This window comes from Mirounga angustirostris, unplaced genomic scaffold (assembly GCF_029215605.1).
Source record: "Mirounga angustirostris isolate CCGP_5_RB_7025 unplaced genomic scaffold, mMirAng1.0.hap1 SCAF_7, whole genome shotgun sequence".
In the NCBI taxonomy this organism is placed as follows: Eukaryota; Metazoa; Chordata; class Mammalia; order Carnivora; family Phocidae; genus Mirounga; species Mirounga angustirostris.
The window spans coordinates 63,065,604-63,090,039 of NW_026991715.1; the positions used below are offsets into that span (position 1 = coordinate 63,065,604).

Genomic DNA, 24,436 nt, shown 5'->3' on the forward strand with positions numbered 1-24,436 from the left:
ATCTTGTCTTTCCTTATGATTAAAGAGATGATCGTCAACCAAAGTTCATGTTACCTCCTTTCCAAATTCAGTTTTCAGTTAATAACTGGAAAAAGTAGACAGATTTCAGAGAATTCTGAAGCCTCTTTAAAGTTATTCTCTTCGGGGCACCTGGGTGGCTCAGTCAGTTAAGCGTCTGCCTTCGGCTCAGGTCATGATCTCAGGGTCCTAGGATCGAGCCCCACATCAGGCTCCCTGCTCAGCAGAGAGCCTGCTGCTTCTCCCTCTCCCTCTGCCTGCTGCTCTGCCTACTGTGTTCTCTATCTCTCTGTCAAATAAATAAATAAAATCTTTAAAGAAATAAAGTTATTCTCTCAAAAATGGAAGATTTGAAATGTAGCTTAATGGGAAGAACTCCCCCCCCACTCCCCCAGAACCATCTACTTCTAGCCAGTAGCCTGCAAGAGAAAGGATTTATTTCATCTGGTTCAGTCTCTGACCTTTGGGAGAGGAGATGATATACATGTTCTCTATGGCCTCTTGGCCCCCACAAGGGTTTTCAATAGACCAGAGAGGCAGGGCCTCACTTATTCTGGATCTGTAATATTTCCTGAATGCAAAGAACTCACATGCTTGCAGGGACAAGAGTGCATTGCACTCGTGGTGTCCAGATGTGATGCTCCAATGATGTCAGCCATTAATTTGTTCTGAAACTAGTATTGTTATCTGTTGAAGAAGATTTAGAAAATGACTTACAGTTTTAAGAAATCCTGGAGAATTTTGCAACTTTCTGCTGCTCATAGCAGTAATCTTGACACAACTCTGCAAATGCTTTGGAGATATATGATTATGAAATATATATATGATTATGTTAGGGATGCGAGAAACCTTAATTAACTACATTAGAGAAACTCAAAATACAAAATGAAATGATGGTTTTAAATAAGGCTGGATATCATAATTAGTTGCAGATGGTTCCTTTGTAGTCAGGACAGTTCTCCCAAACAGCCACATTTCTTTGTTTGAATGTCACAATTGAAACTGAATTAGTCTTCTGCACTGTGTTCTCATCCTCCCAGCTTCTTTGGGACCTTACAGTGTAGGCCTTGTGAGATGGCCATTGAGAGGAAAAGATTATGTCCTCCATAATGTGCTCTTTACAAGGCAGCTGATGGTCTTACAACCAACCTCTACAACCTCAGAACAAAGGGTTTCTCTTTCCTTCCAATTTGCTGTATTTGCTTTTGGTAATGGAAAACAGTTTCTCTTTCTATGGTTCATCTACTCAGGTGCCCATTGCCCTGGAGGAACAGGCCTCAGAGGTCTCAGGGTATCATCCTCATTTGCTGCAGGAAACCAGGCTCATCACCATATTGGGAGCTCTGATTCTCATGGAGAATACTGGGTAGATCAGGGAGAGGTACCTTTAAGCAAATTCTTTTTGCCATGGAAAACCAAGGAAAATCAAACCAAAGGAAACACACAGTCGATTGCCAAAGAGGGTGTTATCTTTAGTCCTTTCCAAGAGACATCAGTTGTTTCTTGATATCTCTAATAGAAAACTTGTCAGAATAAATAAATTTGTTTCCAGTTCTGTCCTACTAATAAGTTTTGCCAATTAAATTATTTAATTGGTTGCAGTCATTAGTAAGGAAAATGTAGACACACCCAGGCTTTTCCTCTAAATGATTCCCCCAAATCTGCATTTATTTGTTTTGGGATCCAAGGTTCCTTTCAAAAATTTTCAAAATATTGATGGATTAACACACACAATCTGTTTCTTCCTTACTCAGAGGAAACTAAGTTAATGAATCATTGCTTCTCGTCAGCTGGTACTTGATTTGGAGCAGGATGAAGCAGGCCTTATCTCCCTGATATGGGTGGTGGACTTCTTAAAGTCTACGTGACAGTTAACAAAGAATAGAGTAAGGCATTTTGTATCTAGATTCGTTTGTATTTAGAATCAAGGAAGTGATAATATTTGGGTAGATAAACAGTGCTACTTCCTTCCTCTCTCTAGATCTACATATTCATATATGTGCTTTTTGATTTTTAGTTAGTAATATAATAAAATACAACCTATTTTGTAATAAATGCAATGCATAGGAGACCAATGAATCACACTAAAACTAAGGTTTTCCCATGGACTAAAGATTACTCATTACATGTAACTATCAGCTTTTCAGGAGAATACTGGGGCTATTTCCCAGACCATGTGAAACAAAACCAGCCCTTAGTTTTGTGTGAGATATTTAGTGGACTAAGCAAAATACAGTACCTCTTTTGAAATATCTGGATAATTGCTGAAATTCTCCACTTTTCTCTTTAGTGGATGTAGAACCCAAACTTGCAATTTTTTTTTAAAGATTTTATTTATTCATTTGAGACACAGAGATACAGTGAGAGAGAGAGAGAGAGCATGAGCAGGGAGAGAGGCAGAGGGAGAGGGAGAAGCAGGCTCCCTGCTGAGCCAGGAGCCCGATGTGGGGCTCGATCCCAGGACCCTGGGATTGTGACCTGAGCCGAAGGCAGACGCTTAACCATCTGAGCCACCCAGGCGCCCCCAAACTTGCAATTTTGAAATAGATGTATCTGTTTCACTTGCTGATGTAAAAGCACCTTATTTCTGTTTTTGATTCCCCCGTAATTTGTATTTTTCCCATAGGACATCTTGCTTTTATAGCTAATTTAAAACAAATTATCAATATTGAACAACTAGCAAAATGTTCATCAGCAAGCATTGATCAACCAGCAAAATTGTCATCAGCTTGGCATTCTATAGTACATATTTTCTTAATATTCATATATTTTATTAACATATCACACATACTTTTGATTTCAGGCTCTGTCCTTGTAAGTTCATATGGATTCACATGGCCCTGTTATTATATTTAATAATTTGTTGCTGGAGCTGATTTCCCAACTGCAGCATTTTTTTTTTTTTTATTTTAGGAGCACTAAAGAGTTGGTATTAGAAGTGTGAGGAACTATAAATTAGTTTTATATTATTTAAGACTGCAAATGCTATAAGACGGCAAATATGAAATGTCTGTTATTAATGCTACATAGCATTTGTCACCCTTAAAATAGATATTTAGAATAAGTGATCTCTCATTCATTAATTCATTCATTTACTCATTTATTTGTTCGTTTATTCAACAAATGGATATTAAGCATTTACTATATACCACAATGCTGAGACACACTAATGAGAAAATTTAGATAGAGGCCTTGCTTGGAGTCTGATGGAATAGTAAGTAACATTTATTGAGCATCTAATCTCCAGTTACCTTGAGAATTTTGACAATCCATGAATCTGACAACCATTCAGTTATAATATGGGATCTATAATCTTGGTGGAAGTCAAGGTGATGAAAGTCTTTCCATTTCTTGATCACACCCTTGCACCTAGAGAGCAGAGGGTAGGGAAAGAGAACATGGCAGCAATGTGAGGGGAAACGTAGGTAGCTGCTGCTGGTAGGAATGGGTTTATTTTTCTTGAAGGGTAAGGGTGGCTATATGTGTGTGAGGCATACTATGAAGGTGATGGTTATGTTCAGATTAAGAAAATGCAAAACTCAAAATCTCCTTGCTTTTCAGTGATTAAAGGAAAGTCAGCACAAGTTTGGGAAATATGAACCCCAGAAAAACACTTCTGAGGTCTTTTGTTTGCAGGTCTTGCATTTCTTCCCTTGCCTAAAAAATGTATTTCCTCTAGATCTCTTTATTGCATGGAATGAGGAGTAAAAGAGATTCCTGAAGGCCAATGAAATAAAGGAAGTCCGTTTTCTGAAGGGAATTCATGTGGTAACCCCTCTCTCATCTCTGGAATTTCCTGGGCTTGCCACTAAAGGAGTGGATACTAATCTTGCACATACTTGTGTTTCTAAGTGAGCAACTCATTTGGATATGTTGAGTACCATCCTTGGTACAGGAGATTTGTTAGAGGACTAAAGAGAGTAACGGTAGATTATTTGAGTAGATTTTAGTGCGGCATTCTTTTTAGGATTTGATGAGCTATCACCTACCTATGAAGTGAGTTATGGATGTGTTAAACTCTATGGGTTTTCTGATCTATCTATGAATGGAAACAGACTATGAGGATCGAGAGCTGAGACTATGTTGATGTCCACCCCACTATGGAGGGATGTTTCAAGCATTAAAGAGGTTGTGAGGTGCAGGTTTGTTGAACATCTTTGGATATATTTTGGTGAAAGACATCAGTAAAATATAACTGGCACTGGGTAAAGAGGTGTATTAGGAGAGCCTTGCAGTGTCATTGAGCACAGGGAGACAGCAAAGGCTGAAGCTTGGGAGATCATTTTTGGAAAATGTACTTCATCTGATGAAGAGGGAAGGCAGGATGACATGATGAACTGGACACAAAGCTGGTACTCATGTGGACACTGATGAATGGCAAACTACATGTACTGGGAAAATGAGTCTTTTAAATTTTTTTAAGATTTACTTATTTATTTTAAAGAGAGAAGAGAGAGCTCGACAGCACTTGTGAGTGGGTGGAGGGACAGAGGGAGAGGAAGAGAGAGAGAGAAGCAGACTCCCCGTTGAGCTAGATCCCATGACCCTGAGATCATGACCTGAGCTGAAATAACGAGTTAGATGTTTAATCAACTGAGCCGTCCAGGTGCCCTAAAAAATGACTCTTTAACCTGAACCTTGATTCCCAAGAAGAGCAGATGGACAGAGAGAAGCTCCAGAAAGGAGCAATTCAAATGGGGAAAGTAAGAAATGTTTCAAAGAAACAAGTAAGTAGAAGAATTAAATGTGAAAATATGAGCATAAGGAACTCATTATCTGCCTCAATCTATTGTAGTATGTATACTATATATAATCTATTATATAATCTCTCTCTCTATATATAATCATATATATATATATATATATGATTTTTTTCCAGGAGGAATAGAGTACTTTAAAAAGGGGAAGTATGCTGAGAAGGAGAAAGAGTAATAGCATTTAAGACTCAGAGTAAAGTTCCTTCAAGAGGAGGACTATTTTAGCTCATCTAGTGGGTAACACTGTCAGGGATCAAGGAATTTAGCATGTGGTCCCACATACAGAGCTTTCCCCATCCGCATCTTGGGAGCAGTGGCCCCCTGACTCCTCAGATCACACACCGTGTGACTTCTTATGGGGCTATGTTAAGAACCTTGTCTTCTGACCACTTCGTCTTCTCACATCTGAGGGCACGAAGGACCACATCAAGGCTGCCATTTTGGCATTGACAGTATGCTGCTACACAGGTTCTGAGATGAATGAGATGCAGGATTGAGGCCTGCCAGGTGACGTGCAGGATACATAATGAGCATCTGCAAGAGTGAAGAAACTGCAGTGGCTTCTTTACAAATTGGTTGACTGCATGTTCACATACAACTTAGATACTGAACAATAAATTTTTTAAAGTGTTCAATTCATTTTGAATAACCTGACAGATACTCGATAAATATTTGAAATGAGTCCATTATAAAGTAGTGTTTATTACATGTGTGGTATGTTCCCAGAACTTTGATAGAACTGTAGGGAATTTTTTAAAAAGCTCCAAGGAGTTTATAATTTTGTTGACTTGCTTAAAAATGGATGTACTAAATTCTTAAATTTTTTATTTAACAAACATTTATATGAGAATACTGTGTGCCAGAGATTTTTCTAAGTGCTTTACAGATATTAACTCCTATATTCATCTAGATTAAATGACCCAATGATTGGAAGTGCATTTATGAGGACTTTTATAGAAAAGCCTTCTTGAACAGAGGGAATACAAAAGGTTGGATATATACTGTGAATATATGAAAGCCTAGAAATGGACTGTGATTTACTATTTTTCATGTCCAGAGCCCACTCTATGTAAATTTGTCAGGTAAGCAAAATTTGCCTACATGTTCCTCTGCCTTCAGATATCAACTGAGCCCTAAGTTTGTTTTTTGCTTTCTACAGTCTCTCATTCTGGTTTCCTGGGTGAGTTTATCCACCTGTGATTTCTGAAATGCTGGGGTAGGCCATGCACTGATGCCAATTTGGGTGCCAAGAATTATGGTAAGCTGTTCATGGGGATCCCTGGGATGTGTTTTGAGAAGGTGTCCAGTGATTCTCCTTGCATCTGAAGTTTCTGACTTTTATCAATGGAAGATGTGAATTTAACCAATTACCATGATGGTTAGGGTAATGCTGACTAGAAGTTCTCCCCACCTTTTATGAGAACACTCAGAGCCATGGGTGAATTATATTGACGAGTTGGCTTGCAGGAACTTCTGTTTACCCACAAGATGGCTTAAAATATTCTAATTGAATTTACAATCCCCATGCGTCATTCCTTACCAGAACAGACATTCTTCTAGTGGAGGCGCCAACCTGATCCCATCCAAATTCAGTGTCATTCCTAGAATAGCTAACAACCACTGCTAAATATTTCCCAAGTAAGCCCCGCTAAGAATAGTGTCTTACTTCTAGAGCTCTGACATGAGGAACTCAACACCCTGTTGGAGTCATGTCTGACTTATCAGCTGAACTTATTTTTGAGCGCTTTGTCCAAGTAAGACTGAGGAGGGTGGAGTCTGAGAAAGATTCAGGTTGACTGGGAGTCTAGTAAGACTCTCTGTATCATCTGTGACATGGCATTGAGTGATGCTGTATGAGACCAGAAGTGCCTGTAAGCACGCCTAAATGCTAGATCGACCACCTGTCAGTGCCTTGCGCACCAAAGAGACTTTCATTAACTCTGTCCAAAAATCAAAGTTTCACTTTTCCTATCTTGTGGTTCTTAAACATTAGTTGATATATCTATGATACCTCTCCTACTTGTGCTACAATTTGTTGAAAAGTTAAATCTCCATCTTGCTTTCTTTAAGGCAGAAAAACATGTTTTCTTCTTAAGAGGTTCAATTTATTATTTTTTTAAAGATTTATTTATTTATTTGACACAGAGAGACACAGCGAGAGAGGGAACACAAGCAGGGGGAGTGGGAGAGGGAGGAGCAGGCCTCCTGCTGAGTAGGGAGCCTGATGCGGGGCTTGATCCCAGGACCCTGGGATCATGACCTGAGCAGAAGGCAGACGCTTAATGATGGAGCCACACAGGCGCCCCAAGAGGTTCAATTTATAAGGGCTTATTATTAGTCCCCAAATTTACGATCACCTTACAGTTGATATGGTACTAGACACTGAAAGAGCAAGAATTATCCCATTTTTATGAATGAGAAATAGAGGCTCAGATGGGTACCTACTAATGGTTCATACTTAGCAAATAATAGGAGATTTTGAACTAGACCCCAGGTCTTTGGACTTCCTTGTGTGATATTGCCATTACTTAATCCTTAAGTGTCCAAGGGCTGGTCCCCACTGCCTCCTGCTCATGTATCTATCTGCTTTAGTTTGGCAAGGAAAAAAGGCTTTGGGGCTAGGAATGGGCCTCTAACCACAGCACAATGTTTAAGGCAAATGGTCTAATGTTTCCCAGTACCAAAAAGGATCATTTCTATAATATTTCTTATATGATTCTCTGTAGCCCACAAGAGTATCACAATATTTTTTGGTCTGAAGTACAAACTATTGTTTCGGCATGGCTGCATTTGTTTAACATGGATGGTTTGTGTTTAGACTGCCTTGTGCTTTCTTCTCTGGCCTAAATTATTCCTTCCAAGTTGGAATGTTTTTTTCTTCTTTGGCATCCATTAAAAATCATCACAACATGGCCACCCTCCAGAAACACTTCTGTAATGCCAACCACAGGACTCGATATCTAAAAATATGAGTTGAAAATGAGATTTAAGTTAATGCCCAGAAAGAAATCTTTCCATGTGTCTTTACTAAAATTTGGTAAAACCTATTCTAGGGAAAAGTGTGAAATACATGAAACCTTTATTGCTACTTCCTACAAAAACTTCCGCTGAGTAATTAGTGAGAGCTCGTCCTTTTCAACCTGACTCTCTCCTATTAGCCACTTTTCATCTTTTGACTTAAGGTTATGTAAGTTCAGAAGAGATTCTCGTTCTATCCAGAGCCCACAGCTGAGCAGCCTTACTGGGAAGAAGCAGGACTCCTCAGTGATGATTCCCAAGCTCTTGAAGTTTATATTTTCATTTGGCCATCATTTCTGTTTCCTTTGTGGAACTGATTAAATTCACCAAATGATGAAACATGAAATAAAATAGTTTGGGAAAAGTGTGGGCAGTTTAAAATTTCTTTGACATTTAGTGGGGAAACTGTAAAATTTAAAAAAGTTATCAATATTAATTAGCTGAGATTTCCTCACCCTTTCTTCCATCTAAAACCCCCTTCCAGTTCATTCCATAAGAATGATCATATTCTATAATAAACCATTCTTAGTTGCCTTTTATGTCTTTACTCAGCTTTTTCCTACATTTTCCATCTTCTGACTTTCACGTACAGTCTAATGATAAAGCCCTGTATACCCAGTCCAATCACTTATAATTCCTCAAATGCTCCAAATTTGGCATGTTACTCCTCCTCCCTCCCTCCCTTCTGTCTTCCTTTTTTTTCCTTCCTCCTTCTCTATCTCCCTTCCTTTTTTGCACACAAACTAGCATAGAAATTTTTAGGACAGGCTATTAGGGATTAGTAATAGTTACAGTTACCTTTTCTAGAAGATGTAAAAATAAAAGGCTGAATCCAAAGGTGAGACAGTAAACCCATTTAATACGTGATGATTGCTGACTTTTTTCTTATTGCATTTTCTTATTTTTATGGCTTTTATAGGTGGTTGGAAAAGTGCAGTGGACATTAATTTTGGAGGACAAGTCTGCAGCTGTTCTCTCTCCTAAGTAGTCTGTAAACCTCATGGCACCACATTTCCCAGCCTCACTCAGATTCAGACTTAGATTAATGGATTTAGTCACTCAGCCAGGTTTGGAATCTGTCAGCCTTATTGCTACTTTCGAAAGAAACCTTGGTCTCTCTCTTCTAAAGTTGACTATCTTTATCTACTGTGGATTATTGGGGATTCATACAAACCTAAATCTTAATTATTTTTTCCCAGAATAATTTTGTTCTCTCTTGGTCTTTTGGACTCAGATATTTCTGGCAGACTTTTCTGTGCATGTATTAGGATGTCACCATGTTATAGATTTTAAACTTTTGTAGTCGCCCTTAGGCCGTATCTGTATTTTTTCAGTAAGGCAGTCTTAGCTTTTGTCCCAGGCTGAACCTAGACTGATCAGTTTTCAAAATGTTGAGTTTTCCCTTGCCAAGGAGACCATGCTAGGATCGATCGAATCAAAAAGAGGATTCACAAGTCTGTGGCTCATAGCCCGTAGTTTTTTGGGTTTTGTGTGTGTGTGTGTGTGTGAGTGTTTTGTTGTTCTTTGCTTCCTATTCATTTCATGTTTTGCCCTATTAGACCCCTACTGTTTTTTTCAACTTTATTCAGGTATGATTGACAAATAAAAAGCATATATTTAAAGTACAACATGTTAATTTGATATACATATACACTGTGAAATGATTACGTGTGTGTGTGTGTGTGTGTGTGTGTGTGGTGAAAATACTTAAGATCTATTCTCTTAGCAAATTTCAAGTATACAATACATTACCATAACGATAGTCATCATGGTGTACAGTAGGTCTCCAAACTTACTCATCTCATAACTGAACTTTTGTACCCTTTGCCCAACATCTCCCCATTTCTCCACCCCTCAGCCTGGGATGACCACCATTCTCTCTGCTTCTGTAAAAAGTTCTGTTCCACTTTTTTAGATTCCACTTATAAGTGGTACCAGGCAGTAATTGTCGTTCTCTGTATGGCTTATTTCACTTAGCATAATGTCCTCCAGTTCATTCATGTTGTTGCATTTCTTTCTTTTTTTAAGTTTGAATAATACTCCATTCTGTATGTGTATGTATATTACATTTTCTTTATCCATTCTTCTGTTGATAGACACTTAGGTTGTTTCCATATCTTGTCTATTGTAAACAATTCCCACGTCATGGAAGTGCAGATATCTTTGAGATAGTGATTTTATTTCCTTTAGATACATACCCAGAAGTGGAATTGCTGGATTATATGGTAGTTCTATTTTTAATTTTTTGAGGAACCTCAGTCCTGTTTTCCATGAAGGCTACACCAGTACACACTCCTGTCAACAGTGTAAAAGGGTTCCCTTTTCCTCACACCTTTACCAAAACTTGTTATAGTTTGATTTTTTGGTAATAATCACCCTAATAGGTATGAGATGATATTTCATTATGATTTTGATTTGTACTTACTTGATGATTAATGATGTTGAGCACCTTATCACGTACTTGTTGGCTATTTGTATGTCTTCTCTGGAAAAATATCTACTTAGTTTTTTTAATCTGGTTATTGTTGTTATTGTTACTGTTTGTTGTTTGTTTTTGCTGTTGAATTGTATGAGTTCTTTATAGATTTTGGATCTAACCTCTTATCAGATATATGATTTACAAATATTTTCTTCCATTGCATAGGCTGCCTTTTCATTTTGTTGATTTTTTTTTTTTTTGCTGTGCAGAAGCTTTTTAGTTTGATGCAATTCCATTTGTTTATTTTTGCTTTTGTTGCTTTTGCTTTTCACCTCAAATCCAAAAAATCATCACCAAGACTGATGTCGAGCAGCATTTTCCCTGTGCTTTTTTCTAGGAGTTTTATGGTTTTAGGTCTTATGTTTAGACTTTTAAACCATTTTTATAATTTTAATTCCATTGTAATTAATATACAGTGTTCTTTTTATTTCAGGTGTACAATGTAGTGATTCAACAATTCCATATATTACTCAGTGCTCTTTAAGATAAGTGTACTTGTAATCCCTTCACCTGTTTCCCCCATCCCTGCTCCCATCTCCCCTCTGGCAACCATCAGTTTGTTCTCCATAGTTAAGAATCTGTTTGGGTGCCTGGGTGGCTCAGTCATTAGGTGTCTGCCTTTGGCTTGGGTCATGATCCCAGGGTCCTGGGATTGAGCCCCACATCAGGCTCCCTGCTCAGTGGGGAGTCTGCTTCTCGCTCCCCCACTCCTCCTGCTTGTGTTCCCTCTCTGGCTATCTCTCTCTCTCTGTCAAATAAATAAATAAAATCTTAAAAAAAAATCTGTTTTTTGGCTTATCTCTTTTTTTTCCTTTGTTCATTTGAATGAAATCATATGATATTTGTCTTTCTCTGATTTATTTTGCTTAGCATTATACTCTCTAGATCCATCCATGTTGTTGCAAATGGCAAGATTTCATCCTTTTTTATGGCTGAATAATATTACATTATGTGTATGTGTGTGTGTGTGTGTGTGTGTGTGTGTGTAGACAAAGACAAAGACTCTTACATTTGTTAAGAGTATGGTAATTGTATTCTCCTAGTAGAAGATTCTTTTTTCTGTCATTATATATTGCCAACCTATGCAATGGAAGAAAATATTTGTAAACCACTATATATATGTGTGTGTGTATATATATATATATATATACACATATATATATACACCACATCTTCTTTATCCATTTATCTATCAGTAGACATAATTTAGCTATTGCACATAATGCTACAATAAACATAGTGGTGCATATATCCTTTCAAATTAGTGTTTTTTATTCTTTGGGTAAATACCCAATAGTGTATTACTGGATTGTAGGGTAGTTCTATTTTTTAATTTTTTGAGGAATCTCCATATTGTCTTCCACAGTGGCTGCAACAGTTTGCATTCCCATCAGCAGTGAACTAGGGGGTTCCTATTTCTCCATATCGTCACCAACACTTGTTGCTTCTTGTCTTTTTGATTTTAGCCATTCTGACAGGTGTGATGTTTTGATTTGTATTTCTCATTGTGGTTTTGATTTGTATTTCCCTGATGATGACTGATGTTGAGCATCTTTTCATGTGTCTGTTGGCCATCTGGATGTCTTCTTTGGAGAACTGTCTGTTCATGTCTTCTGCCCATTTTTAAATTGGAGTATTTGTTTCTTTGGTCTTGAGTTGTATCAGTTTTTTTTTAATATACTTTGGGTACTAAACCTTTATTGGATATGGTATTTGCAAATATCTTCTCCCATTCTTTTAGTAGTAAGTTGTCTTTTAGTTTTGTTTGTTGTTTCCTTTGCTGTACAGAAGCTATTTATTTTCATGTAGTCCCAATTTTATTTTTGCTTTTGTCTCCCTTTCTTCAGGAGACATATCTAGAAAGATATTATGGTTGATGTCAGAGAAATTAATGCCTGTGCTCTCTTCTAGGATTTTTATGGTTTCAGGTTTCATATTTAGGTTTTTAATCTCTTTTGAGTTTATTTTTGTGTATGGTGTAAGAAAGTGATCCAGTTTCTTTTTTCCTTCCTTCCTTCCTTCCTTCCTTTCTCTTTTTTTTTTTTTTTGTATATAGCTGTCCAGTTTTCCCAATACCATTTGTTGAAGAGACTGTCTTTTTCCCACTGCATATTCTTGCCTCTTTTGTTGAAGATTAATTGACTGTGTAATTGTGGGTTTATTTCTGGGTTTTCTATTCTGTTCTATTGATCTATGTGTCTGTTTTTGTGCCAGTACCACACTGTTTTGATTACTACAGCTTTGTAATGTAACTTGAAGTCCGGAATTGTGATGCCTCCAGCTTTTTTTTTTTGCTTTTTTTCCCCCTTTCTTTTTCATATGGCTTTGGCTATCAGGGGTCTTTTGTGGTTCATTCCATACAAATTTTAGAATTGTTTGTTCTAGTTCTGTGAAAAATGCTGTTGGTATTTTGATAGGGATTGCATTGAACGTGTGGATTGCTTTGGGTGGTATAGACATTTTAACAATGTTTTTCTTCCAATCCATGAGCATGGGATGTCTTTCCATCTCTTTGTGACATCTTCAATTTCCTTCATCAGTGTTTTATAGTTTTTAGAGTACAGTTCTTTCACCTCTTGGTTAAGTTTATTTCTAGACATTTTATTTAGTTTATTTTTTGGTGCAATTGTAAATGGGATTGTTTTCTTAATTTCTCTTTCTTTTGCTTCAATATTAGTGTATAGAAATGCAACAGATTTCTGAACATTGATTTTGTATTCTGCCACCTTACTGAATTCATTTATCAGTTCTAGTAGTTTCTTGGTGGAGTCTTTAGGGCTTTCTATATATAGTGTTTAGTTTTAGGTATTATGTTTAAATTTTTAATCCATTTGAGTTGTTTTTTGTGTATTCATGTATGGTGTAAGATAAGGGTCCGGTTTCATTCTTTTCCATATAGACATCCATTTTTCCCACTCTTATTTATTGGGTGAGAGCCTGAGATGCAACCACCTGTGGGCAGCACATGTCCTGTGGGATGGCACACAGTTGGCCTTCACAGATGATCTATCACATAGTTTGCACTCATTTGGTGAACTGAACATATGGCTTGTCAGAAACATTTTTCTTCTGTGTTTTAGCATGTGCCTTGAAAGGGAAATTTAATCCAGATGTGTCGAAGATTCATTTACACTTAAATCATTAAAGCATTGTTCTGAGGTTTCGATGCCTAACAAGTCTTTCGACTTTTTCCAAGCCACCCTAAATGCTTTGCCAAGGGCAAATCTAATGCCCAGCACCAGAAAATGCAGGTTTTCTCCTTGAGTCTAAAATCCTTGCTTATATCTCAGGGAAAAGGATTTTTAGCAGTCAACATCTACCTGCTCCTGTTTCTAAGTGTCTCAGAGGAGTGGAGCTCTGGAAGGGTAAAATATGATTTGGCATGATTTATACATCTGGCCCCAATATGGGCCTGTTTTCTAACTTGGCAGGAGGTACAGGATGTATTCTACTTTCATCTACCTCTGCTTCATTGGAGACATTGTGCGATGCAAACCCCAGACGATTCTGAGTTCATCTGGTCAATGGAAATGGAAGGGAAGAAGCCTCTCTTCACTGCAAGGATTTGGGGTAAACATATTAAAGAGCATGAATGCATAGAGAAGCATTATGTTTCTATTGTTCCAAGACAAGAGCCAAGCCGCCAGGGATGAATCTGCATTTTACCAATAGACTTACATCCTTCACCTGGCTAATAACTTCAGTTACCTCACTTATGGTTAGAGTTGGTCTTACGATAATGTGGTGATGCCAGAAAGGCTGCCACCAGAAGGAACCTCTTTTAGTATCTTTCCCCTTCTTGTTCATTTTTGATATTTACCTTTAACTCTTTCCCTGTGCTCAGAAATTGCCCCAGGTCCTTCTGGGCATCCAGGAAAACATGAGCTAAATTAAGTCCTATGAAATTCCTCCTGAGATCACACCATTTCCGCAGGATGGGTGACAACTTGAGGCAGGGATTATGTCTCTTTTATTTCTGTGTCCCTGGTGTTTAGTAAAGTACCTGTGCATACAATCGATGCTCAAGTCACGTTTCCTGAATAAATTTAGTATCTTTGTACATGAGAGAGTCATGCTAAATTCAAAAGGCTGAATTCCTGACCATGAAATTTCAGCTGTTAACCTAATCTCAACAAACAGCCTGTCTTTCTATATTTTGTATAGTGGTTTCATCCATTCAAACCTCAAATCCACAGCAGGAAATACACCAAATAATGGCAGCCCATGAGTCATTGTTTTTGAGTGGAAGTCTTTCCACTACCCTCCAGTCACCCAAGGAGTATAGGAAATGTCAGAAATGTCCAACCCTTGGGACAGAATGAGGCTGAGGCTGAGGCTTCTTTGCTGATTGGCTTGCCCTTGTGTTGAGGCAGTGTGTGGGTCCACTTATTACCTGTGAGATTCTGGTCTGTTATCTGTGGGTTGAAGTTCTCATCTCTGTAATGGGAGGTGTAGACTAGTTCAGGTGTTCTACCTATACCACTCATTTTATATGTCACTTTTTGTGAAGATAGTCAGACTTCAGAAATTATTCAGCTTCAGGTTATTTCGGACAGGGACAGAGTCAGTCTTTTTCTGGCTATCCCTACTGTTCTCTCTACTATACTTTTGAAAACTCATGTAAACCAATTTAGCCAATGACAATGTCAGTTTCTTTTGGTGATTACAGGTTACTTCCAATAGTTAAAAGTAAGTGGGAACTGATAGCTCCTTTCCCCACCCTAGTTACCAGGTGTTAGGAATAGTGAAAGCAAGTCTTAGATGTAATTCTACTATAATCTAACATTTTTTAGTAAGCAGTCATGTAATTGGCTTGATAACTTCTTTGTCCTTCACGGCACTCAGGCCCAACACTTTGCATAAATATTCACATCAAGGCAGATAAAACAGTATTCCTGAAAGGGAGGAAGAAGCCCTCTAGTTTGAATAGGCAGAAAAGTCCTTCATCAAGTGGAGGAAGACTGGACCAGACCTAGGGTCTCACATTGAGAGGGAATGTGACAAATTTTTATCCTTTTTCATAAGGTTAAGATGCCTGCATACAATTTCTATCTGACCACTATCTCGAACACCTGTTATTTCACCAATGAAAATATTATCTAACATGTTTACATGAATTCTGTCTTCTAGTACAGATTTGAAAAGCCATATTGAAAGCTGCTTGCAGTAGGCTTCTCAGAGAATGTCTGATTAGGGTCTTTTAAATGCTAACTAATCACCCCATGAGGAGTTCAGATTAGTTAAGGTTCCCATACAAATATATTGCTCTGTTTGCGAGTATTTTAAAATAAATTAGATACTATAACAGCCTTGAGAACGGATAATTTTTATGATCCTATCAATAAAAATGTGATTATCCTCCTTCTGTATGTATGTAAAAGTCTAAAATGTCAAACTGAAACAATTTTGAACCAAGGTTAGTTGCATCGTTGTTTAACTTAACGTTCAACAATGTATAAAATGATCTCAGGTATCTGCTGTTTTAAATGTGTTTATTTTAAATGAAAAATGGAAATAATACTTTTAAAAATGAAATTATTTATGTCATCAGTTTATTATTCACAACATAGTTAACATATTTTTAAAGTCTTAAAATGAAATATTTTTGAATAAGTTATTTTGATAGTTTTTAAAATTATATAACATGACATCTTTGTGAAATCATGTATTTGTATAAGGAAATGCGTTTTAGTCACAGCAGGGAAATTTCATCTAACTCATTCAAGCATGACTCTTACATTTGTTAAGAGTATGGTAATTGTATTCTCCTAGTAGAAGATTCTTTTATTCTGTCATTATATATTGTCATTTTTAGATACAAAACTAATTTCTGTCATATCTTGCCAAAAAAAATGGGCCACATTTCCAAGCAATCACATTATTATTCATACTCTGAGCATTTTTTTCTATTATAAAAAGATCTCCCCTTTATCAGCCGTGTGTGACTCTGGACTTCAAAGGAAATAGATGTATACATGTGACGGTTAAGTGTGGAGGCAGGATCACTTGCCTCATTCATCTGTTACTCCCCCTGAGTGCCTACTAGGTGTCAGGTGCTATGCTGAGCACAGGATTGGATGTGTGAATGTAGCAAGAAGCCGACAGATGTGTACCTAGTGTCCTGGGGCTACAGCCAAGTACCAAAGAAGAGATGTGCATTGGTTTCATGGGCCAGACGACAACTTTGTGTCTTCCCACTCTGAGTTCCACCTTGAGGTCAGGGGTTGTCTTGCTAATTTTGTTTTCAGTGAGTGGGGGAGGGGGAGGTAAAATAGGACAGCAATTAATTCTGTGTGTAAAATACTGTATACATATAATCACATACACAAAGACAGAGTGAAACAATCTTCTGTGTGCCAGGCATATATAGAAGTCTCCCTGGGGCATCCCACGCACACTCTCAAAGTTTTAAATGCTACCCATATGCTGATGGTGCCAAAATATTAATCTATAGTTCTCATTTTTCAGGCTTGTACACGCAGATGCCTTCTGGGCCCTCCACGTAGACATGGTTCAAGAACTTCAAATTCAAAGTAAGCCAAGGTGTTGCCCATGTAGACCTGTGTGCCTCAGTTAATGGTAGACCCAAGGCTGAGGTAGAAACTTGGGAGCCATTCTAGACTTTCCCCACTCTTTCAGATCCATGTCTAATACAGTATTATATCCTCCTGATTCTAGTTCCTAAATACTCGTGATCATTATCTCCTCTTTATCCCTATTATTTCTGTTTTAATGCAGTGCCCTCATTGCAGACCACCTTAAGAATCAGAAGAACCACCTGTCTGATCTGCGTCCTCCATTTATCTTCCTCAAAGTCAAACTCCACACAGCCCAGAGCATGATTTATTAAAAACACAAATCTAACCAGGCTACTTCTTTATTGATGTCACTCCAATGGGTCTACCTCAATTATGGCAGCAATGTTTATACTATAGGTGGGAACCCATCAATGGGTTATGAAATCAGTTTAGTCACTTGTGATCAGAGTTTTAAAGTTACATAGGGGCGCCTGGGTGGCTCAGTTGGTTAAGTGACTGCCTTCGGCTCAGGTCATGATCCCAGGGTCCTGGGATCGAGTCCCACATCGGGCCCCTGGCTCTGCGGGGAGCCTGCTTCTCCCTCTGCCTGCCACTTCCCCTGCTTGTGCACGTGTGCTCTCTGTCTCTCTGTCAAATGAATAAATAAAATCTTAAAAAAAAAAAAGTTAAATAGGATAGATTAGGATAAAATAGACTAGAGAACAGTGATCCCCACATAGTGAGAGTAAGTAATGATTGCAAAACTTTTGTTGGAAATTGTGTGTGTGTGTGTGTGTGTGTGTGTGTGTGTGTGTGTGTGTGAGATGGGGCTGGGTGACTATGAAAAATGCACTTCATTTTTCTTTTTAACTGGGAATCCTGATTTAGCAAAAATTAAAGCTACTGATAAAGAACTTCTCAAAATTTGCTACAGAAATACACTTAAGGACTGAAGAGGATGAATGCAATCCCCAGGGAACATAGGGATATCCTCTTTATAAGTAAAACAAAATTCCTATATTATCTTTACAATTTACTCATCAAATTTTACATTTTTCTTACTAACAAATCTACATTTATCTTATCATAAATGCAATGCTTTAAATGACTTACATGTGTTTCTTTACCCTGAGGCTTTGCATAGTCCTGCCATGGCACCTGGGGTCCTCATTCCTTGTCTCAGAAAGCAGACCAAATGTTAATGGTCGAGCTGCTCAGCATGGGCTGTGCTGTCTTTTGAAGATCTACCCCTGTCTGTGGGGACTCCTTTGCCTAGTACTTTGGGTTCCAGAAATACGCAGCTGCCCTTGTGTCTCTCTGTCCCTCCCCTTCCATGACTATGACCTTCATGCCTTCGCCCTTCCTCTAGCTTCTGTCTCAAATGTCCTCCGTCTTGTCCTTCTCCAGGATTTTTCCCCTTCTTATGTTAGAGCTCAGCTAAGGAGTCATTCCCCTGTGGGAAGCCACCCTGACCCACATTATCTGCTGAGGTGACCAGGCTGCTGCATTACCCTGTCCCAAGCAGGAGGTGCGATGACATAGAATACAATCATGTTTAAAAGTATAGGGCGCCTGGGTGGCTCAGTCGGTTAAGCGACTGCCTTCGGCTCAGGTCATGATCCCGGAGTCCCGGGATCGAGTCCCACATGGGGCTCCCTGCTCGGCGGGGAGTCTGGTTCTCCCTCTAACCCTACCCCCTCTTGCGCTCTCTCTCTCACTCTCTCTCTCTCTCTCTCAAATAAATAAATAAATAAAATCTTAAAAAAAAAAAAAAGTATAGATCCTGGTGACTGTCATCAGCATGACACAATTGAACATTTATTTCCTGATATGTTATTGCAGCAGAATGTTACCTTGGAATATTAATTTGTATTTTGCTTGTTGCATGTTCCAGCTCCCCTTTCAAATACTTGGCTGATGGGCTCTTCGGAATCGTTCCCTCTGGGAGGAAAGGAGAAACTGTGTAGAGGGAAATCGGCCTGCCTTTTGTCCAGGAATCACATGAAGTGTACTGGATGGAGAGAAAGGAGCGGGGTTGTGGGGGCACCTTTGTGGACAAGCAGAAAGGGAAAAGAGAGACTCCCAAAAGGGGAGATGGGGGAGGCTGGTAAATATGAGCAGACCCTTGGCCAGCAGGAAGACCTCAGAGGTGGCTGCGTGGTATGTTGATCACATGGTCTCCAACCTTGGCAAAGGCTCCTGATCCCCGAGAGAGGCAAGGAGGTGGCAGAGCTTCTGGCCCAGAGGGAATCATGTGGGCCAAGACATGAGGCCCTTAAGCAGAAACCAGAGCATCAGAGGGGCAGGTGCCACATGAAGAAGGCCTCCTGGTGTCCTTGAGCTATGGAAGGCTCAACCCTGAGAGGGAGGGAGTCCAACAGTGACTGTGTTACATTTACAAGGGGATTGAGTTGTGCTTAAATTGATTTAAAGAACATAAGAGAAGTGTCCCCTCTTACTCATCTAGGCCTGTAGACTGTTTCATGTCCATCATAGTATCTTTTTTTGGCTTTATAGTTGATGTTTTTTTCTTATCCCATGAAGAGCTGACATTTGGATAAGTCTGTGCCTTATGTATATAGGCTCATTGAGTTCTCACAGTAGTTCTTAATAAGGTTGACCCCCATTGCCATCTTTATTTTACAAATGAGAAAATGGCAACCTGAAAAACCTTTCCTAAATTCTGGCTAAGTGCTGGAATCTGGATTCCAGCCAACTTCGAACGATTCCGAAGGGCCTATCAGACAAAAGGCAGGCCGATTTCCCTCTACACAGTTTCTCCTTTCCTCCCAGAGGGAACGATTCCAAAGGGCCTATCAGCCAAGTATTTGAAAGGGGAGCTGGAACATGCAACAAGCAAAATACAAATTAATATTCCAAGGTGACTCTGCCCGTTGACCATTCCAAAGCCAACTAGATCTGGAGTCTCTGCCCTCACCCCTACACCATCCTGCCTCACCTGTGCTGAGCTGCTGGTGGATGGCATCCCTTTGAGGACCATACCTTGTGCTCTCGTCTTCCTCAGAGTGCTTGACTCAGTGAGGGACATTGGAGGTGATCAACAGATATGACTTGGTGTCATAGGCACTTACCTCAGTTTTGTCCCCCATTTGACATTGTTTGGCCAAGAGGAGAAGGGTGGTTCAAGATGAACTCTTTTCCATCTCAATCCCCCCACTCTCCTGCCCTTTCTACTGCCTGCCAGCCAGGGGGGGAACAATAGATGGGTTAGCCACAAGCTGGCTGTGTGTCCTTTCTATGGTTTTGGTCTTAAAGTTCTGTGAGAGGTGCTTAGTGAAGAGCTGAGGGCATTCCAAAACTGAATCCCACAATTACTCTCCTTCCCCTGACAAACTCCCTCCCAGGAATGTCCTTAGTGCTTGGGGACAGGAACCCAGGTGATCCTCAGATGGATAGCAAGGATGTTTGGGTCTATGATGGTCAAAGAAGGAATCCCTGAGAAAAGTCTTCTAACATTTACAAGTTTCTTCCAGTGCAGAGAGATAAGGCCCCCACAGAGAGCCAGATTCCCTCTCAAACTCACTCTTATTTCCTGGGGAAGAGGCTGCATTCAGCTTTTGTGACTTGATTTGAAACAATTGAAACTGAGTGTCCCACCAGGACAGGAGCACCCTGTGCCAGGGTTGTCTGCACAGCAAGGGTGACAGTGTGAACCTTCACTGCACATCACATCAGAGCCTAGCCAGGGATGACAGAGGGGTGATTCATGCCCATCTGGGGCTGCCACACTTTGTGAACTCCAGGAAGAAGACATGTGCCTGAGGGCCTTTGTAGCTCAGGGGCTGGAAATTGAAATATGAACCCCTTCTCTTCCCTTGCCTTGTTCTCGCCTAAGCTCAAGAGGTGAATTGAGCTGAAGACTGGGGAGACAGTCAAGCAAGCTGTTTCTGGAGGGTCCCCACAGGACTGTGGGACTTTTTCTGCTAACCATTGTTAGGTTCACCCCAACCTGTTCAGTGTCAGGAATGTCAGACCTCCTTTCAAAATCAGAGCAACTCATCAAACACAAATGGCCACAGGTTGATTCAGCATCTCCCTGAGGAATCAACCTTGGTTGTTTGGGATATAGAATTGGATGGTTTCTGAAAAGTGCTCATGCAGCTGCAGATGATGCTAGGGGGATCTACCATAGCTACATGCTGAACATTTGATTCTGCAGCCTGTGTGCTGGCCGTACTCTCAAGCAAGTGAAGGAGTGTTATTAATAATAGTTTGTGTCTCTCTAAGGATTGCTGGAGAGAACTAGTCATGAGCTAGTCTTCTGGCCTTTGCTCTAAGTTCCATATTTGTTCAGTTGTATGAATCTATCCCCTCCCCAAATCTAGTAAGAAGGCCCAAGAGAGTCTTTGTTTCTTCATGATAATACCACTTTTAAAACTTGAGAATAGAGTTGCAGGGCCCTCGTTCACATAGCCCCCCTCTATATTTGGAAGCCAGGCTTAAGGTAACTTCCTACTGCACAGGTGGCCCATAGCAGGAGGATCCCAGGTTTGATGTTGGGTACATTGGTCATCCCACTGTCCCCCACCTGGATGGACACAGGCTGACAGCCTCCTCCTTGGCTTGGTGCCTGGAAAGCCCTTGGGACCTGTGGCTGGAGGGATGGGGGAGACACACATTTACCCCTGTCCTCTTTCCTAGCATCAGATTCTACTATGGCTGCTGCAAATGTGTATTTCTGCAGATGTGTCTTTGGCTCTCAAGAGGCAGAGCGTTGGCTGGTCCAGTGCCGGGGGCTGCCAACGGGGGTGTCATGTGTTCTGTGCGCTTTTTTGTCTGTGTGATTTTAATGTTCCCAGCTGGAGTTTTCTTGCTCATTGCAATAAGGCCTCTCTTCTGTATATGTTTAGCTTTCTTTCTATCTGTTGATGAAGGAGAAAGTTGGTTATAAGGGGACTGAATAAGGAAAGAAGAGCAGATGCTCTCTCACTCTCTTCCCCCCCACAACCAACATGACTTCTGCCCTGCTTTTCCTGGCAGCACTCAGCTCTGCTCTGAGCAGTCCAAGCCTGGGACTGTTTTGGCTGGCCACATCTGGGATCTGTTTTGGAGCTCAGCTCTAGACCACATGGGGAGAGCATTCACCCCAGGAGCATTGTGGTCTCCCATTGAGGGCAGAACAGGGATGGTCTCTCTGAAGGGCAGAGGATGCCTTCACCAAAAATGGGTTTGAACCCTTCCTCCTTCATGGAGTCTGGGGCTGAATTCCTAAATGATGCAATGGGAGAATGACAGGGAAAAAAGACATACATGAGCTTGATTCTTCTGTAGTTTTTCCCCAGACTACGTGCATGAGATGAGAGGTGGAGTTGAGTGTCTGGCCCTCATTGCACACCACACCGCTTCTACCCTCCTTTGGCCTGTGTACATATCCACTTTGCAATCATGTCCTGGGCCACACTTTTAATCTCAAAATTTTGTAAATTCTAACCACTGGTCTATGCCCTACTTTTGATGTAATCTTCTTACCTAGGTTGATAGTAATATATCATTTATGGATTTTTTTTTAATGGGCAAACCTAGCTAATTATTTTCTCTTAACTTTCGGCTTGAAGGACACCTGTAGATATGAGCTTTTGTCAGAGATGATCTCTCCAGGCCTAAGTCTAAACCGTTGACCTTCTCTCAGAGAATGAGGGCTGGTTCTTGAATTTTGGACACTTTAACACTTACGAGGGGAGAGTAGGAGAATGGAGGGAGTGAACATCAAAGCACTGTATTGAACGCCATGGTGGGCAGATTTGCCAAGGCCTGGAAATGATTTCCTTCTCCTAGTACTAGGGCAATTGGTCCAACTTGCCAAAAACCAATTTGCCAATTGTTAAATGACCAATTTGCTGAATTTACCAAATTTACTAATTTACCAAATTACATTTATGCATTTATAAAGACTTGAGCAATTGGCACAGGCTGGGTTTGCTGGGCCTGAAAAAGCTCTGGGAAGTCAGAAGCAATGGTCCCTGGGAACAACCCTGCAGGTGACTCAGAGGAGCCTCTAAGGTACGCCGCTGACCAGACTGTGATGTGCAATGGATAAGTAGGGGGACGTTATTCAAGGATTCACTGCTGAAATACAGAGTGTTTCTGACTACTCAGTTCCTGTTTTTAAGCCCATTCTTACTTTTTACCATTATTGTGTTTAAAAGCTCACCAAGGTGTATTCTTCACTGGCTACCTTGCCTTACACATTTCCCATCCTCCTACCGTGTCCTTTGCTTGGCTCGTCATCTCTTCTCTTCTCTCCTTTCATTTTGGAGCAACACCAAATCTCTCACGTTCTCCTGTGGAGCACAAGCAGAACAGGTTAGCTGTCTCTTTATTGCTTTTGTTCCTGATAACGCTTGCACTTTCGGGGTCCACTTTCTACCACAAAAGACTGACCAGAAGAAAAATGGTTTCTTCCCCAAGAGCAATTATTGTGCCAGCTTTTCAGGTAATAATAATAATAATAAAAAATATTTTCTACATCTAAGCATGCTCTTAAAATTTTGGAAAATAGAAAAAAAAAAACTTCAAATTTTTGGAAACCCAATGTGATAGCCTTCATATATTAGGCACTCAATAAATATTTTAGGGATTAACAAATGACTGGTTTTTGTAATGAAATAATGTGATAGCTCTCTACCCTCTCCCTTCTAAAGTCATAGCAGACTGCTTCACCTGGTTTTACCCTAGATCTTAGGGGAGGAAGAGAAAACTGAGCTCAGCAGATTGGGGGATCAGATTAGGAGGTTGACACAGAAGCTCTTGTTAGGAAATGAGGACTTTGTCTCGTCTTCCCTGACTTCTCGAAATCCTCAAGTGTGACATTTGGGGCTGCTGGGTGGGCACGGGCTATAGATTCTTTGGACAAAAGATGAGAACCCTAGACGTCAGGGCTTATCTTGCAAAATTAAAAAAATATATTTAAATATAAAGTTTATATAATATATAAATATAAAAAATAAATACAGATATATAAATACCTAAAACATATAAATATATATAATCTAGTCTGCTTGGGCTGCCATAACAAAATATCATAAAATGGCTGCCTTAAACAACAGAGATTAACTTTATCACAGTTCTGGAGACTGGAAGTCTGAGATTAGGGTGCCAGTATGGCCAATTTTTGGTGAAAACCCTCTCCTGACTAACAGATGGTCATCTTCTTGCTGTGTCCTTACATGGAGGAGAGAAAGTGCAAGCTCTCTGGTGTCTTTTCTTATAAGGGCCCTAATCCCATCACAAGGGCTCCACTCTCATGACCTCAGCTAAGCTTCATTATCTCTCCAGGACTCCATCTTTAGATATCATCATCTTCTGGTGGGGGGTGGTGGGTGTGTGTGTGTGAGGGAGGGCCTCAATGAATGAACTTGAGGGAGGAACAAAATATAGTCCATAGCACTGGTTGAGAAACTAGCTTGCTGTTACACTATGATCATGGACCTGGATTTGGATAACACAATAAAGATATTGCCAAGTATTGTTCAGTGGTCTCTGCTATTTCCAAGATGGATTGAACTAAGGAAGCAAACCAAAGGAAAAGGCTGTATGCTGCTTTTTTTCCTCTCCTTGATCCTTTGATTAAAAAGTTCTCTGACACCATTCACTTCTAGGACACAACTCTCCCTTAACTAGCCTTT

At 39.9% G+C, this 24,436-nt stretch overlaps 1 long non-coding RNA gene across 2 annotated transcripts; it reads left to right on the forward strand.

Annotated features, from left to right (window-relative positions):
• The first annotated feature begins 3,754 nt into the window (after nt 1-3,754).
• LOC135365256 (uncharacterized) lies at nt 3,755-17,479 on the forward strand. Of its 2 annotated transcripts, XR_010412893.1 has the most exons (5): nt 3,755-4,014; nt 5,935-6,033; nt 13,704-13,842; nt 16,741-16,805; nt 17,011-17,479. It is a non-coding gene; the product is annotated as an uncharacterized LOC135365256 (long non-coding RNA). The 2 variants fall into 2 exon arrangements; XR_010412894.1 differs by lacking the exons at nt 3,755-4,014; nt 5,935-6,033; nt 13,704-13,842 and adding an exon at nt 15,882-16,488.
• The last annotated feature ends 6,957 nt before the right edge of the window (nt 17,480-24,436 follow it).